Source organism: Scylla paramamosain, chromosome 7 (assembly GCF_035594125.1).
Source record: "Scylla paramamosain isolate STU-SP2022 chromosome 7, ASM3559412v1, whole genome shotgun sequence".
Classification (NCBI taxonomy): Eukaryota; Metazoa; Arthropoda; class Malacostraca; order Decapoda; family Portunidae; genus Scylla; species Scylla paramamosain.
This window is the reverse complement of record NC_087157.1, coordinates 28,948,116-28,960,615: the sequence shown is the minus strand read 5'-3', so window position 1 is coordinate 28,960,615 and position 12,500 is coordinate 28,948,116. Positions and strand designations below refer to the sequence as shown.

Here is a 12,500-nt window from a genome sequence, read left to right as displayed (position 1 = left end):
AGACCAAAAGGAGAAAGGAGATGAAGCGTAAGAGGAGGATAAAGAGAAGGAAGAGGAGCAGGAGAATTAGGAGGAAACACAAGAGAAGGAAAAAAAGAGGAAGAGAAGGAGGGGGAGGAAGAAGAGGAAAAGAAGGACGTGCAAGAAGAGAGGAAGCTGGAGAGAGAGAGAGAGAGAGAGAGAGAGAGAGAGAGAGAGAGAGAGAGAGAGAGAGAGAGAGAGAGAGAGAGAGAGAGAGAGAAAGGAGATGGAGAAATAAAGTGATTAAAACAATAAAATCTGGATGATACAAACAAATTTGCACTCTCTCTCTCTCTCTCTCTCTCTCTCTCTCTCTCTCTCTCTCTCTCTCTCTCTCTCTCTCTCTCTCTCTCTCTCTCTCTCTCTCTCTCTCTCTCCCTCTTTCTCTCCACATAAAAGGCACCGACCGAGCGACTGAGTGAAAGAAAACGAAACATTGAAGAAAACAACGCGAGGCGAGAGAAGAGCTTTTGATGCGACGCGCGAGAAGAGACGACAAGGGAGAGCAGAAGAGAAGAGAGAGGATAAAACACAAGAGAAGAGAAGAGAGGAAAAGAGAAAAGATGAAAAAAAAAATTACGGAGAGAAGCTTCAGAATCTGCTTTTGTTTGTTTTGCTTTTGATCTGCGGAAATCAGGAGGAGGATGAGAAGAGGAGGAGGAGGAGGAGGAGGGATGGAGAGATGATGAGGGGAAAAAACATTGTATAAAGAGGAGCAGAAGACAGAAATGAAGAGAAAGAGGGGCGAAATGGTGGAAGAGAAAGGAGAAAGAAAACATGTTGCTAGCTAAGAGAGAGAGAGAGAGAGAGAGAGAGAGAGAGAGAGAGAGAGAGAGAGAGAGAGAGAGATTGGTAGTTCCTTTGTCTTAATGTAAATTATATGCAGAGGAAAACTGAAAGGAGAATGATTGGAATGGTGGTGGTGGTGGTGGTGGTGGTGGTGGCGGCGGTGGTGGTGATTCGTGTTGAAATTAATCTCCTATTCACAAAGGGAGTATTCTCGTGTTTTTGTTCGTATTGATTTTAATGAGCGTTATTTTTATTTGTTTATTTATTTTTCTTTAGACTGAAGTGTGTTGTTGTTGTTGTTGTGGTTGTTGTTGTTGTTGTTGTTGTTGTTGTTGTTGTTGTTGTTGTTGTTGCTGTTGTTGTTGCCCATGTTTGTGTTTTTGCATTTTTGTTATCATCATCATCATCATCATCATCATTACTAATGCAGCAGAAACAACTGTAACAACAACAACAACAACAATAAGAACAACATGTTTATACTATTACTACTGATACTACCGTTACTCTGCCACACTAGTACACTTGAGAGAGAGAGAGAGAGAGAGAGAGAGAGAGAGAGAGAGAGAGAGAGAGAGAGAGAGAGAGAGAGAGAGAGAGAGAGAGAGAGAGAGAGAGAGAGAGAGAGAGAGAGAGAGAGAGAGAGAGAGCATTTCACGTTATTGCATTAAGGATATTTCGCCCACGCCACAGATGAGAGTTTGATGGCACCCTCCACTTCCCTCCCCCCTTATTCCCTCCCTCTTTTCTTCCCTCCCTCCCTCTCTCCCTCCCTTCCAAACCATGTCCCTCTATTTATCTCTCCATCGTCCTCGCTTCCTCCATGTGTCCTTTCTCTCCTGCAGTGACCTTGTCTATTACATCTCTCTCTCTCTCTCTGTTCAGGAGAGAGAGAGAGAGAGAGAGAGAGAGAGAGAGAGAGAGAGAGAGAGAGAACTGGCCAACTGTTTAACTGATCCACTCACTCACTCTCACTCACTCGCTGTCTCACTCATTCACTGTCTCACTCACTCACTGTCTCACTCACTCACTCACTCACTCACTCACTCAATAATACTTCTATGGTAGCTGAGTGGGCAAGTGGCTGATTAGCATAATGGCCAATAATTAGCTCAGGGATCGAGGCAGTGAGAGACGCGGTAAATTGTTCCTTCACTTCAAATCAATGCCATCCGCTGTTCGTTTGTGATTAATTATGCGCTTTTTAGTTGACGGTCATCTGTGCTGCTAATGCGAAGCTCTCTGATGGGGAGAAAGTTGGTGCAGGAGAGTTATGCTTGACTCCCACACGCCCTGGCACCCGCGAGGCAACGGTCACCATGGCTAGATAGATAGGTTGATAGATGGGTGGGAAAGAAGACAGATGGATAGGGATAGATAGATAGACAGATAGATACAGAGATAAATAGATAGATAGATTGATGAATAGAGAGATAAATGGATGAATAAATAAATAGATAGATAGATAGATAGATTAGTTTTATAAATGCAGAGTTAAACTTACTACTGCATACAGCTCTATGTAATGATACCCACTATTACACGTTAGCTATAGTATTTCAAACTCACGATGACCCACCAGGTGTTGTCCGCTTTATTGCCACATATTGAACCAAACATTCACTATAAACTGGTAACTGTCCACTAACCAGGGTATATTAGCATGAAATGTTCTAAATACCTTTTGATTTTTGCATTAGATAGTAAGTGATATGAATAATTGTTATATATATAAAGAAAAGAAGATACTTCATGAAAAAATGTGGCATATCAGGTCAGTTGACGTTGCCACCTGCTCCCGACCCAGAATCTAACGGGAGTGGGTGGGGGAAGGGTCGCCTCGACACAGGTGTGCGACTGAGTCATTCACCTCTTGGTAGCCAGGATGGAAGGTCACATTTGTTATACTTTTGTATTCCATCATATATATCACTTAAACATATCAGGAAAAATAAATATCAGAGTTTCATTCTCTCTTATAAGCACGTGTGGGTGTCTTGATTCTTATAACAAAGTCATACATGCAAATAAAGAGAACGGTTGTCTCCGTTTTCTGAGGGGGTGGGTTAGATTTGGCACCGCCGCTCCTTGAAGCGACCAACACCTGGTGGGTCATCGTGAGTTTGAAATACTATAGTTGTAGTGCAAGATTACCAATGTGACTCTTAACAACTACAAAACTAAGTAATTATATGGCCAGAATTATCACGACCAATAACACGTAGCTCCACACATACCACCCACGCGCCGCACATTACCAACCGAGGCATAATAAAAAGACTCACCAACAAACAGAACCATTCTTGAATTAAACTTTTTTCCATTTTCCTCTTTAATTTCATGCTATATTTTCACTACTGCGTACTGAACAGGTGGATGAGGAGAAGCCTTCTACAGTACTATCCCTGCCCTCATACTAGTTAGAATAGTGATATCAAACACCCAGCGAGGATCTGATGGTGTCCTGCTCGTAGTAATCACTATACGTTGAGCTCCGCCTTAAAGAAAACGGAAATGGATTTAATAACGACACAGCAACAGCAAAAGTATTCCACTCCAACTGGGATATGAGAGAGAGAGAGAGAGAGAGAGAGAGAGAGAGAGAGAGAGAGAGAGCAAAGCGTTTCAGAATCTGGACTTTTAAACCACATACTGCCCAGAGCCACAATCCAATTCACAACCTTTCTACCTCGAACTGAGAACCGCACCACAGTTACCCTACCCCTTCCTCATGCTGCTCCACGAAGGGTCTCAGAAGGGGAAAAGACAGCCTACCACAACCCACCCTCGGAAACAGAACGCCAAGCCACCTCGCTCTGACACCCTGCTGGGAAAAGTGTCCCTGTCTGGCTGGGAAAGTGACCTGCTGGGGAAGGGAAAGGAGAAAGAGATGGAGGAAGGGGAGGAGGAGGAGGAGGAGGAGGAAGAGGGGAAGAGGGGAAGAAAGAAAATAATAGTAAGATGAATAAGAAGAAAAATAAAAGGAAGAAGAACAAGAACAAGAATAGAAGGAAGAAAAACGAGAAGAAAATCAATAAAAAAATAAAAGAAAAAAATAAACAGAAGAAGAAACATTATAAAATGAAAAAAAGAAGAAAAAGAAAAGCAATAAGCAGGAAAAAAAGAAAAACAATAAGCAGACGAAGAAAAAGAAAAGTAAAATTATAAAAAAAGAAGAGGAAGAAGAAGAGGAGGAGGAGGAGCAGGAAGGAGACGACAGGAATGATGATAAGGACAGGGAGGACAATGATAGGAGAGGAGGAGTTAGGGAAGGATTACAGTGAGGCGGAGGATTAGGAAGAGGTTGAGGAGGAGGAAGAAAAGAAATAAGAGGAGGAGGAGGAGGAGGAGCAGCAGCAGCAGGAGATGAGATTTTGGGGGTTGTTAAAAGGGTGAAATATTGAAATTAAGATGCTGATGGAAATTACATGCTATACTACACTCGCCCACACACACACACACACACACACACACACACACACACACACACACACACACACACACACACACACACACACACACACACACACGGATCCTTCCTCATCGACACGACACATAAAACAGAGCAAGAGAGAGAGAGAGAGAGAGAGAGAGAGAGAGAGAGAGAGAGAGAGAGAGAGAGAGAGAGAGAGAGAGAGAGAGAAAGTCCTTTTACCACCGCAGCACAGAAAACAGTGAACCAATGCTCAAAAAGATGAGGAGATGGAGTGTGTGTGTGTGTGTGTGTGTGTGTGTGTGTGTGTGTGTGTGTGTGTGTGTGTGTGTGTGTGTGTTTAGTACTATTAAATCATTCCTTATGTGTTTTGATGTTTTATGCCGTCTCTCTCTCTCTCTCTCTCTCTCTCTCTCTCTCTCTCTCTCTCTCTCTCTCTCTCTCTCTCTCTCTCTCTCTCTCTCTCTCTCTCTCTCTCTCTGGGTTTTGTATTATATCCGGTACCTCATATATCATACCTAGTGAACAAGAGAGAGAGAGAGAGAGAGAGAGAGAGAGAGAGAGAGAGAGAGAGAGAGAGAGAGAGAGAGAGAGAGAGAGAGAGAGAGAGAGAGAGGTGGCAGGCAGGCAGGCACTTGGAAAGAATTATTGCGTCAGTGGTGCTCTGGTTTTCTCATTTTCTTTCCTCCATCACTGCGTTCGCGCCGCCGCAACACAGAGAGAGAGAGAGAGAGAGAGAGAGAGAGAGAGAGAGAGAGAGAGAGAGAGAGAGAGAGAGAGAGGAGGGAATGTAGCCATCAGGACGTGTGGCAGAGAATATATGATGCCCTGCCTTTGTGTTCCTGTTGATTAGTTACGTTTAGCACCCGAGAAGATGAGCTGGTATAGATGAACAACTTTGTGCGTGCATGCTTGTGTGTGTGTGTGTGTGTGTGTGTGTGTGTGTGTGTGTGTGTGTGTGTGTAAGGGGAAGATTTTTTTTTTCTATAATTACCTACTATTTTCCAAACACCTATTTTTGCATCATCTCTTCAGTAGTTTTGTAGTAGCCATGAAAAGACAAAAAAATAACTTCCTTTTCTCTTTTGCCTCCTGTATTTCTCACACAATCAATATCTTACAATACTCAGTGACGGCCTTTTTTATTTATTTTTTTAATGTAAGAGGGGAGAAGCACTGGCTGGAGGCAACACAAGAAGGGGAAGAAAAAAATAAATAAATAAAAGGCTAATGAGGTGCCAATCTCTAAAGAAGCATGAAAAAGTATGAACCGAAATTAGAGAATGTCACACAGAAACAGGCAAAGTTATACAGCACGGAGAAACACATACATATACTACGGAAGTGACTAGGGAACTGCATCAATAAGGAGAGGAGAGGATAGACGAGCAACAGACAGGAGGTGGACGGAAGTGTGCTTTGTCCTGTTGAGTAAGACACAGGAATGGTGAAGATGGTGACGCACAGGGGAGGGAGGTGTGCAAGCAGGCAGGGGTTGGGAAAGCAGCAGGGGTGGATGGGGAGATGAGACTGTAGAGAGAGAGAGAGAGAGAGAGAGAGAGAGAGAGAGAGAGAGAGAGAGAGAGAGAGAGAGAGAGAGAGAGAGAGAGAGAGAGAGAGAGAGAGAGAGAGAGAAGAAGAAGAATCACAAAGGGGATGAGAAAAGAGGAGTGGATGAGTTTATATAAGTGACAGGAATGTGGAAGTAGTGAAAGAGATAAGGAAGGAGGAAGAGAAGCAAGAAGAAGGAAAGAAAGGGAAGGAAGGAAAGAGGAAGGGAAACAAACAAGAGAGAGAGAGAGAGAGAGAGAGAGAGAGAGAGAGAGAGAGAGAGAGAGAGAGAGAGAGAGAGAGAGAGAGAGGAGGTCTGTGCTGGCGGCAGGAATGTAGAATGGAGGAATGGAGGCATCGAGTGAGGGAGAAAAAATATCAGGAAGGAGGGAAGGAGAGAGGGAAACAGACGTGGAGGAAGGAGGGAAGGAAGGAGGAGAGACGGATACAAACTGAGAGAAAGGAGAGAGGGAGAGAGGAAGAGAGGGAGGAAGGAGAAAGGGAAACAACCTCAGAGAAAAAAAAAGAAAAGTTTGAAGAGAGAGAGAGAGAGAGAGAGAGAGAGAGAGAGAGAGAGAGAGAGAGAGAGAGAGAGAGAGAGAGAGAGAGAGAGAGAGAGAGAGAGAGAGGAAGGGGGAGTAAGGGGGGTGTCAGACAATGAAGCAGAGCAATTAGAGGGATTTTTTTTTTTTTGTTTTTATTACGAGACGCAGCAGTGACTTACCCCAGGCTGTGCCATGTGTGTCTGGCCGTCTGCTGGTGTTTGGGGGGAGGCGAAGAAGACGAGGAGGAGGAGGAGGAGGAGGGAGGAGGAGGAGGAGGAGGAGGAGGAGGAGGAGGAGGAGGAGGAGGAGGAGGAGGAGGAGGAGGAGGAGGAGGAGGAGGAAAGGGCAGCGTTAAGTGAGATAATAACGTGAGCAGAAAGGAAGGAAAAGATGAGGAAAAATAGCTGGTGTAAATTAAGTGATGAGAGAGCGAGAGCGAGAGAGAGAGAGAGAGAGAGAGAGAGAGAGAGAGAGAGAGAGAGAGAGAGAGAGAGAGAGAGAGAGATTAAGGAAGAAAAACACCATCATTCAGCAACACGCAACGACAAATTATTTTCTTTCCTCTCCCACCTTTCACAAAATACGAACACTTTCCTGAATTTGTGGTAAGCTTCCTAAGTTGTCGGCTTTGTGGGCGGGTGGGGTGATCATTACGCGTTTAGTGTCTTGTTTGTATTGCTCAGTGTGAAGGAGAGGGAAAGGAAGAGCGTCAGGAGAAGGAATGGTAGCAACATAAGTATTTCAACCTAACCACTGCTAATCATTCTGCTCTATCATCATTTGTGTAGTTTTCAGACATATCTTTGTAGTGCAGTCTCTTAAATACGAACTTCTGTAGGTTAGCAAAGATTGAGTTAACCTCATCTTGTCTTTTTCTTTTATATTCATCCAAGCAATTTATTACAATGGTCTCGGTGGTAACGATAGACGGCCATTGCAGGGAGAGGGTTCGTGAAAGAAAGGCATCGTTTGCATAATACTGAAATAACACAAGCGTTTTCATCTGAGAGCATGGATATGTTAGTTTAGGTTAGGTTCAAATTCTTTCATTTCATCAATTTCACTGTTCATCCCTCCATTGTGTAGATCACGAGTTGAAAATCCTCCATATTTTGCACAGAAAGAAACTGTCAGTGCCTGGAAACTAGTAGGCTAAGGTTATTTCCATCATTTACCAAAACAAACAATGATTTTTTTTTCTCTCCTTCAATTCAGAACATACGAACACTGCTTCCTGGGTTTATAGTAAGCGTCGTAAGTTGTGTCAGAAGGAAGGGGAGTAACACAAGCATTAAATTTCATCCGACGGCTGTGAAAGAACGACATCACTTATTATTTGGGAAAAAATCTAACCTGGGATAAGAAATGCATGAAAAAAAAAGAAAACTGGTGAACTATTTTGACAGCATAGTAAACTGGTAATCCTCAGTAAAACACACACACACACACACACACACACACACACACACACACACACACACACATACACACACACTTTTAGCGTTTTCTCCTCATAACATATTTTTTTCCTCCTCCCTCCATTCAGAGCACATCAGTACTGTTTTCCGAGTATCTGATAAGCACCCTATGAGTTGTATCAGAAGGAAAGGCAGTAAGACAAGTAACCTAAAATATTTCCTTGACGTCTGTGCGTTCATTGTTTTGGCGGCGCCGCGAAAACTTTCCAAATTACAAGCAAAACTCATTCCAGATTCTCAATGTTTTTTTTTCTAGTTTAATTATTCTTTTGTTCATTTCAGTTCGTTGTCTTTGCAAGTCCTTGTCTGTGAGAAGCTCGAGAGAGAGAGAGAGAGAGAGAGAGAGAGAGAGAGAGAGAGAGAGAGAGAGAGAGAGAGAGAGAGAGAGAGAGAGAGAGAGAGAGAGAGAGAGAGAGAGAGACTGTCACTTAGTTATCCAACCAGAAAGACAGACAGATAGACAGATGGCTTAATTAAGACTTGGCTAACACACACACACACACACACACACACACACACACACACACACACACACACACACACACACACACACACACACACACACACACACACACACACAGGGAAACAAAGGAGGCACAGCAATACAAAGGAAGAAAGAGATGATCGAGGTGATTAGGTCGTCATAACAACAACGAGATTACGCCTGACACCTGTGCTCTTTCTCTCTCTCTCTCTCTCTCTCTCTCTCTTAGATGTGATGGAGCAACTAATCCAGTAAACATAAAAGAAAGGAAAACGAAAAGGAAAGGAAACACAGCATAATGACGTGATTCAAAATATGTAACGAGAGAGAGAGAGAGAGAGAGAGAGAGAGAGAGAGAGAGAGAGAGAGAGAGAGAGAGAGAGAGAGAGAGAGAGAGAGAGAGAGAGAGAGAGAGAGAGAGATAACTATATATTCGTGTCAGCGAGAAGGAACAACAAGAGTAATAAAGAAAAACATGGGAAACACGATGGAGGGAAGGTGGGAGGGAGGGAGGGAGGGAGGGGAGGAGGGAGAGAGAGAGAGGAGAGGGGAGGAGAGGAGGAAGTGAGGGAGAGATACTGGAAGATTGTAAGGGAAGGAGGATGGGATAAAGGGAACTAAGAGAAAAAGAGAGAGAAGGAAAGAGAAAAGTGAAAAAAAATAGGAGGGAAGCGATGAAGGAAAGGAAGAAAAGAAAGAAAAGGTCAGAAAAAGTGAATGAATGAATGAAGCGAGAAAAGAAAAGGGAAGATGAAAGGAGGGAGGAAATAATGGGCGTGTTTTCCATAAGGCCGTGACGTGGAAGAATAAATAAAAGGTTGAAATTTGCAAAAAGTTTAGGAATAGAAGAGAAGGAGGAGGAAGAGGAGGAGGAGGAGGAGGAGGAGGAGGAGGAGGATGAGGAGGAAGGGAAAGTGGACGAGTAAGAATTGTAATTATGACTCAAATTTGTTTTCCTTTGACTTGTTTGTTTGTTGAACATTCGTTTAACATCTACTTTGCTGATTTGCACTCCTTCCCTCCCTCCCTCCCTCTCTCCCTTCCTCCTTCCTGGCTTTCCTCCTTCCATCTTCCCTCCCTTACTTGATCTCTTTTTCTTATATCTTCCCCCTGTTTTCCCTTCTTTTCTTCTTCTTCGTTAATTCCTGTCTTCGTTCGTTCGTTCCTATATTTATCTTTCCTTCCTTCCCTCCTTCCTCTCTCTCTCTCTCTCTCTCTCTCTCTCTCTCTCTCTCTCTCTCTCTCTCTCTCTCTCTCTCTCTCTCTCTCTCTCTCTCTCTCTCTCTCTCTCTCTCTCTCTCTTTCTTTCCTTATTTTTCTAGTCCCTTTCTCTCTCTGTCCTCTTTCCTTCCCTGCTTGAATTTCCTCCCTTGTACCTCCATCTCTAGTAAAGAAAAAAAAAATGTAAATGTGAAAAGGAAAGAGTCTAAAAAGGAGACAAGAACAATGAGCATGTGTTTTTTTTTTTTTTACTGCTTTCTGTTTTGCTTTTCGTCTTTGTCACACGAGACGAAGCTGAAGAGAACTTGAAAACAACACCTTGGAGATTTCTTTGTTTTCTTTGGCGTGTGCTTGCTAGAGTTTTGTTAGTGGGTTCGTCTTGAACATTGGCATTTTATCTTTCTTTCTTGTACATATTATTATTGCTGTTGTTGTTGTTGTTGTTGTTGTTGTTGTTGTTGTTGTTGTTGTTATTATTGCTGTTGTTGTAGTTGTAGCTGTATTAGTAGTTATTGTAGTAGTAGTAGTAGTAGTTATTATAGTTGTAGTAGTAGCAGTAATAGTACTAGTTATAGTAGTAGTAGTAGTGCATGAGAAGACTAGATTTTTTCATTTAATCTCTCAAAAAGACTTCCCTCTAGCATCCATTTCATTGTCTGGCAGGCCATACACACACACACACACACACACACACACACACACACACACACACACACACACACACACACACACACACACACACACACACACACACACACACACACACACACATGTAAGGACATTATTCGCCCATTTAACGTTTTCATTCACTCCAATGCCATGAGGCGCGCCAGAATGAACCAATGTAACACTACGGCGCCGCTTTTAACGTAATTGGATCCAGCCGATAAAGTTTGCCATGAAAAATTGAGGGGCGTCAGGAGTGGGCCGTGATTCTGGCGTGGGATGTGGTGGTGGTGTGTGTGTGTGTGTGTGTGTGTGTGTGTGTGTGTGTGTGTGTGTGTGGGTGGTATAAAGTTTGTATCTATGTGTGTGTGTGTGTGTGTGTGTGTGTGTGTCGCAGTGGGCGTCCCTTTGTGTTGAAAGTTATTGTTTATTTCTGAGTCTTGTCCAGAGCGAATTGCCACCTGTGATGTATGATGGCAGCGGCCGTCACCACCGCCGCCATCACCACCGCCATCATCACCACCACCAGCACCACCACCACCACCACCACCACCACCACCACCCTGACAGTGATGACCGTGACAGCTGCTGGTACCGCTGCTGCTGTTACTGTTGCTGCTGCTGCTGCTGCTGCTGCTGCTGCTGCTGCTGCTGCTGCTGCTGCTACTACTACTACTACTACTACTACTACTACTACTACTACTACTACTACTACTACTACTACTACTACTACTACTACTACTACTACTACTACTACTTAATGGAATAGACTCTGTAATCAGGTTGGTAGTGTCGAGTCATTAGGGAACTTTTAAAAGAAGATTAGGCAGATTTATGCATGAAGACGATAGGTGGAAATAGGGAGGCACGATTTATACAGGGACTGCCACGTGTAGGCCTGGTAGCTTCTTGTATTTTCCCTTATGTTCTTATGCTCATGTACTCTTATCTCTTTTTCCATTTATTTTCCATAATGCGATCATAATTGCTACCACCATCAGCACCACCACCACCACCACCACCACCACCACCACTACCAGTCTGTTGAGTTAGTATTGGACATCACATGTCCTTTTCTCGTCGCCGGCACATTTTTCTCTCCCTGGTCACTAATGCTGGCTCTCGGCGCGGTCTTTAGTGACACAAGAGGAATTAGCAGCGTGCCTCGTGTCGCCTCACCTGGCCGGGACACCTGCTGAGAGTAATATGCTGTGGTCACCTGGTCGTGGTTATGGAAGCGAGGCTGTCTAGCTGCGAATCTCAGGGAATTATTCAGCCATTTGTTAGGCACTGTTATGCTTCAGCCGTGTATCTGTTAGTACCTATTATTGTATGAGAAGGTGAGATGTAGCGATTGGAATGTGTTAAGCCAAGTATTCGTCTAACGCCTTTCACTGGTCGACTGTTTTCACTCATAATTATCTACAGCATTTTAAACCCTATTTTTCCACAATAGTCCCAGGTATTTAGACTAGACAGACAGAATTAAACTTATTTTTCTTTTCTTTCTTTCCTTCTTTTTTTTCTTTTGCGTTTCCATGCTAACCTTTACAGTGCTCAGAATTTCATGACCGTAAGAGTAAGAGAGCTGAGCAGAGATAAGAGTCGCTGTCATCTGCACCTCACCTCAGCCTTGCCTCACCTCACCTCACCTCACCTCACCTGATCTCAGTATTTATAGAAGCCTGAGGGGAAGGTAAACCGTGGCAACAGGTGTTCACGATCCAACTTTTTTCCCAGGTGATGAAAGGCTCTTATATTCAAGGATTTCAGAGACGAGAACTGCACACCGCGATGATACGTGGCTCATTGTGTGCACGTTATGTTTCCCTTGAGCACTAATGCCTGATGCTGCTGTGTGTTGGCGGGGTCGTGGGCACGCCTGTCACGAGTCCCTTCTCTAGCTGCAACCGAGGAACACTCTTATACTGCTCCGTTCATCGTTTGTTTACATTCAGATCACTGCAGAAAATTGTTTAGATTGACATTTTGTATAAAAAAAAATATAAATAAAGAGAAGTGTTAATTTTCGCCTTTTCGTAGATTGCGGAACTATTCAAGATACTGCAGTGCAAAAATAAATAAAAAAGTTGTAGGTAATTATGAAAAAAACGATTACCACTGAAAGAGTTGATGACTTTAATAGCACAGTGGACAGAGCCAGCTGCGTCTGTATGGAATCATATTGGTGCGTAGAGACTTTATTTGCTTTTCTTTTTTTCTTTTTTCTTTTTTCTTTTTTTTTTCTTTTTTTTTTTTGAATGTATAAACGGATTAGGTTAAAAGTGTGGGTGCTGTGTGCATGAGTGTGC

At 43.3% G+C, this 12,500-nt stretch overlaps 1 protein-coding gene and 1 long non-coding RNA gene across 5 annotated transcripts in view; one reads left to right on the top strand and one right to left on the bottom strand.

Annotated features, from left to right (window-relative positions):
- LOC135102299 (uncharacterized) overlaps nucleotides 1–12,500 on the top strand; it is a 285,859-nt gene that overhangs the window by 112,648 nt on the left and 160,711 nt on the right. The gene's annotated exons all lie outside the window — the stretch shown is intronic.
- Nucleotides 1–12,500, bottom strand: part of LOC135102298 (diuretic hormone receptor-like) — a 149,323-nt gene that overhangs the window by 52,857 nt on the left and 83,966 nt on the right. The window lies entirely within an intron of this gene.